The sequence below is a fragment of the Ostrea edulis genome, chromosome 1, assembly GCF_947568905.1.
Source record: "Ostrea edulis chromosome 1, xbOstEdul1.1, whole genome shotgun sequence".
NCBI classification, from domain to species: Eukaryota; Metazoa; Mollusca; class Bivalvia; order Ostreida; family Ostreidae; genus Ostrea; species Ostrea edulis.
Window position 1 is genome coordinate 48,817,432 of NC_079164.1, and position 8,740 is coordinate 48,826,171.

Consider the following 8,740-nt stretch of genomic DNA (forward strand, 5'->3'; position numbering starts at 1 on the left):
TTTTAAATATTTGTTAATAAGAGTTTTTAAGATAAATATGTTATCTGTAGTGCGATGATTCCTCCTGAATCCAAATTGGTAGTTACTAAGTAGTTTATTTGTTTCTAAGTATGAGTTTAGGCGGTACTGTAGGAGTCCATTAAAAAGTTTACCCATACAGCTAGTAACACTTAATCCTCTATAGTTGGTTGGGTTACATGGGTCCCCAGATTTATAAATGGAAGATATTTGCACTAGATTCCAGTCTTCGGGTATTTCCCCAGAAAGAAGAATTTTATTAAAAAGTTTTGTTATTACAGATAAAAGTATATTTGAACTACTTTTAATAAATTCATTGAGTATCAAGTCTTGTCTTGGTGATTTGCCACATTTTAGATTTTTAATACCAAGTTTAACTTCACTGTATGTAAAAGGATAATCAAGGGGATTAAGGTTTTGTATTTCAGAGTCAACTGCATCTTCATAGGCATTATTTCCCTTAGAGCAGAATAAGTTTTTATAGTGACCCACAAACATGTGAAGACTTGGGGAAGAAGAATTGGAGTTTAAGTGCATTTTATTTTTCTTTAAAATTTTCCAGAAATCTTTTGAGTTATTTTGATTCAAGTTATCAATTTTGTCAGTGATTGTTTTATAAAATTCATGTTTTGATTTCTTTCTCATAATGTTAAATTGTCGTTTGGTATTTTTGAAAGCATGTAGAAGATTACAATCTTTTGGTTTGCTCTGCACTCTTCTTCCAAGTCTTTGGACCTCCCTCCTTAATTGAGTTATATCATTAGACATCCATGGTTTTGGTTTAGGTTTGTTTTTCTTATGCTTATTTATTGGTGGTTTAAAAAGAAGAGTTTTAGATGCAGCTGTTACATATATATGAGTTAATTTATTGTTAATTTCATTAATACTGATGTTTTCACTACTAAGGCTGTTTTCAAGTTCAACTAGGCAGTAAGTTCTCTCTACATCAACTAAAGCTGTTTGATAAGCAAGTTTACATTGATCAGACCAAATATATTGTCCTTTCAAAGGACTAGATCTGCATATAATATTTGGTTCACATACATGTATGAGTGGATAATCAAAGGGACAACATTTGAGCCTAGTACATATAATACTATGATCTGACAATTCTGTAGATGGTAAAACACTAAAATACATCACATTATGTAAAACATGACTGGTAGCCAACATATAGTCTATACAACTAGAACCATTAAAATTATAAAATGTACAATAACCAAGAGAATCACCCAGGAATCTTCCATTAAGAATTCTAAAGTTTAAGGTTTTACAAAGAGTAGTTAAGAGTTCACCATGTAGATTGGTATGATTATCAGTGTTATTGCGTGGTAGCGTAGAATCAGGTGAATAATCTGGAGGTAGGGGGCAATCAGAAAATGTTTCTGTTACAGAATCATATGGAATAAAATCAGGTAGATCCCCTGTGCGTGGATTGAAGTCGCCACTTATCAATACTTCTCCAAGAGACTGAAAGTAGGAAACTTCAGTAGTAATTTGAGAAAACACATTTTCAGACAAGTCTTTTGATTTGTATGGTTTCACATAGCAAAAGCATAAATATATAGCCCGTGATCTACCGTCTGAAAATTTAGCATTTTCTACTTTTATTCAAATGGAGTTATCAGATTCCTTTACTTTTGTAAAGTGTTTGTAAATATCTTTTTTCACAAATATCATAAGCCCTCCAGATTTTCTGCCTCTCTTTTTAATCTTTTTAGCATTGAGTATAAATAGAGTAGCAAATCCTGGAAGATTATGTGGTGAATCCTGCATGGTTTCAGAAAACAAATAACATCATACTTATGATACAAAGAACTAAAAAATTCAACTTTATCATCAAATTTTGATTTACTAAAACTACGTATATTCCAGTATGCAATGTTAAGCATGTTGTACTTGATTGCATAAATTCTCTTGACTGACTAGACTTATCATCTATTTATGTTTACATGTATGTGTGTTATGCACACAATATAATGTCTAACAATACCTAGGGCCTTGTATAATATTATTTGTAGAAAAATTTAACATTGATTATGTAAACCTAGCACAAACATAGATACATGTATATATGTTATGTGCACAATATATATAGATGTAGCAGTATTCTTAGAAGAAAACAGAAGGATTTCACACTTAATAGCTTTACATGTGATATAGATACAATATAAGTTTTGCACATTGAATATATGAGGTCATATAATTTACATGTATCCAGGTAGTGGCATTCTTACAAGAAGATACTACAATATATCAAGTGAGGGTATGACAATGAAGATCTTTTCTTCACATCATGTGATATGAGATAAACTGCGACCTGACTAGAATATAATACATGTAGTTTCTATCAATACTGACAATTTATACCAGATATGAAAGTTGCTTTACTAAATCTCTGATATTGGGTAAACCGGGGTTGTGGTTATGACGTGGGTTCGATCTGGGTTGTCTCTCTTGTCTGTATACTGGTTTTTCAGTATTGATCATAAGGTTTCATACCAAGAAAGGGATTTAAGTGTCCTTTGATGGTTGATACGAGGTTTTTCCTACCAGTATTTGAGAAATGAATTCCATCTCTGGTATAGTTTCCTCCATGATCCAGGATCTTATTTTCTCCTACAAAGAAAATGCGACTTTGTTCTATTTTCACACATGTCTTTCAAGTGTTTGTTTACTTCATCTACTTTACTGTGGTATTCCATTTCTCCTATCCTTTTGAAGAGTGGCAAAATGTGCAGGTAACAGTTTTGGGGTGCAGATTCCACAAGCTTGCTAAATCTCTTGATGACAGTTTCTGGGTTTTCATTTGATAGGTCATTACACCCAACACTAATTATGAGGTGTTTTGGTTGTATGGATATTTTCATGTGCTCCATAGCTCCACTAATGTTCTTTTTTCCATTTTCAAGAACTGTAATTTTTAAGGATTTGCTTTCATAAATCCATTTTGGATCAAATCCGTTTCCGTGTGAATCCATTATCATTTCTGTTGGTAGGTCTTGAGATGATTCTTGAGTTATAAAGGCCTATATTACGGTTTATGGATCACCGGCAAGACCATAGACCTGGACATTCTATTCAGTGTAAATCAAGATATCTAATGTTTGGGTAAAAAATTCTTTTGTTCAGTTTTAGAAAGTCACAATCCAGGATGCATGGATGTAACAAAATCCATCCCCAAAATAGCACACTTGCTCAATCTCTACCCAGAGTTGTCGTTCCTTGCTCTGATTGACACTTGCAAACAAATGACAAAACATGGAAGTGCTAGTAGCAGTGATCTCTCCTCTGTTTAACGCAGAATTTCGCGTTGTTGTGCAACTTATTGGAAGGGGGGGGTTGTGATGTATGTATGTAAACATTACATATATTGACTAGGCCTAGAACCTTTAATTTTGTACAGACACAAGTCTTTAATCAACACAGTCACACTAATATAAATATTATTATCACATAGGAAGTTATGGTGGCTCGTTGGTCTAGGGGTATGATTCTCGCTTTGGGTGCGAGAGGTCCCGGGTTCAAATCCCGGACGAGCCCTAATATTTTTTTTTATTGCTGATTCAGCAACATTAGAATTTTGTTCTCTCACAGTAGAATAATTTATAGAACCCTATGATTTATACGAATGTCAACAATACGTGCAAGTACTTTTTATTTAAGAGAAATTATTGAAGGAATCGTGAAATATTCTGTGTTAATTTTTTTTTCATACCCTACAGGTAGAAAGACAAAAAATCTCAGTGGCGTAGCTTCCATTGAGGCAACCGAGGCAGCTGCCTCGGTAAAAAAAAAAAAAAAAAAAATAACACCTTTTACGTTGTTAAAATGTCGATAGCTTCTGGGGGGCGCAGCCCCCCAGACCCCCTGCCTCGGTAATATTCGAACCCAAGCTACGCCTATGAATCTACCTCCTCCAATACTTATGTATTTATTAAGTTTAATTTTACTGTTAATTTCTAAAAAATTTCAAACTGGATACATGTTGCGAACAAATTGCGACAGCGATAATAATTTTCAAACACAGAGACATATATAATGTAATTACAGATGTACATGTACATTGTATATATGTGTTTCTGTAAAACATTAAAACTAATCGACGAGACATACAATACATGCATTTTACAATACCTGTATATCATAACTTCACATAATATTTGGCTCGTTTGAGTTCAGTTTTTTCACCGATAATTCGGTGAAATTACCCATTTTTTCACCGATAATTCTCTTTTTTATTTCATGTATTATATTTTTCAAAATAATATGTTCAGAAGCACACGTAGCTACATGTACGCCCGAGCCAGACTTTCATGCATTTCCAAACATTTGCATTTTGTACCTTCCGTAAGCTTTAGAGATGACCACTTGTGAGATACTAATATTTGTATTAGTATCTCACAAGTGGGTCATCTCAGAAGTTTACAGAAGATACATGTACAAACTGACTATTCAGAACGACTTAGGAGGGTGATCGGTGGGGGAAATAACATATTTTGGGTACATTTTTGGTTCTGTACAAAATAATTTCATTCTAGAGGGGGGAGGGAGGTGTATGTACATAAGATCTATAGAAGCTATCCGCACTTCAGGTGCCCGTGATTCCCGTCCGTGCGGCGATAGATGTTTTCCATCCGCGCTGAGTTAGCATCCGTTCATGGCACGGTGACATTAAATGTTTGGACTGTAACGGCTTGTCGGCGGTCTGATCCCCAACTCCGATTATAACAACCTTTAACTCCATACACTATATATCTTATCTAATTCAGAATATTGGAATTAATACCCATATATTAACATTTTCAATGTCTTTACCTTCGAGTAGATATCTTTACCAATAGAAATGATAGCTATTTCCTCATGAATGTGAACAATGTACATGTACAGTCGTTTGCCTAGTTCCGGATCACATTTTCATTAACGTATGGATTTCGATGAATAGAGCACAACTAAATCTTAACGGCTGGGAATATTTCAACAGAAGATAAAGGGGCATTAGCTGTAAAAGTGATGGCAACCATTTTTTTTCTTCAAAATATCTCAATGACAAAGGGACTAATAAAAGCATTTATTTTGTACAAAAACAAGACAAACTTAATAAAACTATGTTAGATAACCGTTTTTTGGTGTAAAGAAATATATATCAAAGGAAGAATTGTTGGCTTGCAAGACAATGATTATTCAATCACCAAAATTACATATTCATGTGTCTGCTTTAAGGTTTAAAGTGTTTGAAATAATTAATAATGGTGTTATTACTGAAATATATAATGTAGAGCAATTTCCATTGAATTCATTTTTTGGTGACAAAATTACGGCTCTGTAAAGTAAAGGAAAAAACATTTCTCAGCAACGCTTCGCGCCAGCATACTTTTCATGAAGCGGTGAATTATAATACAAGCTGTAGCTTAAAGGTCCGTCGCGGCTCACACCCTCGTGTTAATTTCAATCACACCGCAATCGACTCCAAAGACGAGCTCGGATCAAAGTATTCACTCATGACTTGCTTTGATAAGTGTTGCACGAAAAATATTGAAATATTCTGTTGATGCAAGTCGTGCAAGTTTTTCATGTCGCGGTTCATTATTCGCAGTAAATTAAATCATAAATTCGGATTCTAGAAACTGCAAATCTTAGATCCACCTCCGTGCACGACCAGTGGTCAACCTTTGACCTTGAAAGATAGAGAACTTGAAACACGTGTGTGCAATATTGTCATCAAATCTTTGTTCCCCACTCTGGTGTAAGGGATACATTTAAGTCGAGAGATGCATTGTGGTACATGTAAGTATGTAATCATATATGTATCTCAGTTCAATAATATCTGTATAAATTATCAAACCAAAAACAACTATACGCACAGACTGGTCAAATTTAGCATGCATGAATTGGCACAAGAACTGGAACTCTTTAGTCTTTCACATAAGGAAAAAAATGTAAAGCTTGACTGACCAATTTAAAAGTTCTCACAGACTGGGGAATAACGCACTACTGTAAGCCATTGAAGTAAGTAAATTATAAATGTACATTTTAATGATCATTTCCAAACTGACCTCTCGCACAGTATATGCTTATTACATGTACTGTTATATACCTGTACATGCATGTTTCCTAAATCACACGTATTGCATGTACTACAGACTACATAACATGTCAAACGTTGCAATATGTGATGTTTTCGTTTTGAACATATTTTATTACATATATGATATACAATGGGTTTGAACACTAGTTCTGACAACTTACGAGGATCTCTGACACCTATAAGCAGTGGCGGATTTAGAGGGCGGCGCCCCCCCCTCCCCCCTAAAATTTTCAAATTTAAGATAAATCGCGGTATCTTGTTTCGGAAAATGTACCAAACGATAAAAGAAGCAATAATTTCTTCCACTCCCGGAGAAATAAATTACAAAATCTTTTGATTTCTTGAATTACTTTATTGGAAGAACTTATTTTTTCCAAAAAAACCCCTTAAAATTTGGGTCATTTTATCAATTTCACCTTTAAAAAATGATAGAAAATAGTACAAATGACTAAATAGGAGAAATATTTCAAGCCCCATAAAATCTGTAAAATCCAGGAGCTTCCGAGGGCTTCGCCCCCTGGACCCCCACGAGGACTTCGCCCTGGACCGCCTGCCTCATAAAGCGGCGCCCCCCCGTAACCGCAATTCCTGGATCCGCCCAAGCTAAGATTAATTGATATCAATTGTCAACAGATGTATAGACCATAGTTATATGAGTATATGAGTTATATGAGTACATATAGCATAAAATATATTACTATCATGAGAATCTGCTTGAATTCAATTTATTTGTGAGCATCATTGAAGATTTTGCTGTGAATTTCATGTCCCCAAGTAAAATCTGTGTATCGTTATCTCAATGATTATATTTACTATCCGTTTGTAAAGAAGAATTTTGAAATACCGATGTTATCAGAAATGTTTCGGCGGAACTGACTGATAGATTTTGCTTTCTTTGTTTCATTTGTTAAATAGTTCCATTTGCGAATGGCATCTGAAAAAAAAAATTTATCATTTATTTCATGTTTAGGTCTAGTCTAGGAGGTACATGTATATAATCATATTTACAACGAGTATTTTAGCGAGTTGTTTATATCCTTTTGACATTTTCACTGAATTGATATCGCCTAGATATTGTGGTACAAGATTAAAGTGAATTTTATACATGTCATTGGTTTAGCGATTTCCCGTCTTTTACATAGTGGTTGTTTCTATATACAGTACATGTATAATGCTTATATTGGCAATCTCGGTACAATTCTAGCTGCATGGAGCTGTACCTTTTCGAACTTTTCGATTTCTGCAGAACATCCATCCCACACGACTAAAGCATATTCTACAATGTAGTATAGGTCTAACAATGTCACACGCAATTTAGATAATTTTTGGTACATAAAGTGAATTTGCTTCCCATTTGTATGATATGATTTTTCATTTTATTTGCATTGTACACTTTTTCATTTGTAATGTATCCAAGAGATTGTTTATTTTGTTACGAAAGATTTCATTAGTCAACGTCCCTTCGGGAATTTTTCATTCATATTGAGCGGTATCAAATTATATAATACAAATAGAAAATATAGATTACAAATGGGAAATTATACAATATGAATAGAAAATATACTATACAAATGAAAAATTATAAAACACAAATAGAAAATATAGACTACAAATGGAAAATTATACAATACAAATGAAAATTTATACTATATATGCAACTGGAAAATATACAATACAAATGGGTGGAAATATACGATACAAATGGAAATTATCAAATATTGCAACATTTGACATGCCATGATAGACCTATTCCGCCTTCAATGGCTCCATTTGTCTGTTAGTGAAGCCCGCAAAATTCAGATCAAGGTTATAGGTCCTGGAAACCATCACCATACTGCAATTCTCATTTTCTTCTGTTGTATCTATAAACTTCAGTCAGTCTATTAGGAATATCACATACTTGCTCAAAACGTACATGTACCCAACTCATTGATGCATGTCTTCTAGCGATTCATATTTCATGGACCATAAACTTCGAATATTCAATAAATTGTATATTATAGCAATACTAATCCGAAAACTATAGAAACTACAATGTACATGTATGTAATAGTTATAAGACGAAATTCAAATATTTTTATTATGTTAAGAGATATTGGACGATCTGAGACGTGTTAGCGCGAGGGCCAACCAGTATCTAATACGATGAAAAGTTTGAGGCTTTTATCAACTTACTGAAAACATTTCACGGTATTACATTGTAGCTAGCATACCCGCATTTCAAACTAAAAGACAGTTCGAGTACATTGTTGTTACTCTGATAGGTGGTGTCCTGTAGATGTGCAAGAAGGTTTCAGAATTTTCAATTTTACCCTTGGGGCCAAATGGGGGTAAAAAAAAAAAACCGATGGGTTTTTTTCTACACGAAAAACCTAGTTCCCATAACTCCCTATACATTTTACACAGTAGACAAATCATCTTTTGGGATATGATTGGTGGTATACTGTAGATGTGCAATAAGGTTTCGGAATTATCGTTTTCATCCTAGGGTCCAAAAGGGGGTCGAAAAACCACGTTTTTTTTCTTTTAGAAAATGAAAAATAAAAACCCTGGTTCCCAGAATTCCTTACAATTTACGCTGTAGACAAATCTTTTGGAAGATAATTGGTGGTGTCTTGCAGATGGGCAATAAGT

At 34.0% G+C, this 8,740-nt stretch overlaps 1 non-coding gene across 1 annotated transcript; it reads left to right on the top strand.

Annotated features, from left to right (window-relative positions):
* Positions 1–3,489: 3,489 nt before the first annotated feature.
* Trnap-ugg (transfer RNA proline (anticodon UGG)) lies at positions 3,490–3,561 on the top strand. The gene has a single exon. It is a non-coding gene; the product is annotated as a tRNA-Pro (tRNA).
* The last annotated feature ends 5,179 nt before the right edge of the window (positions 3,562–8,740 follow it).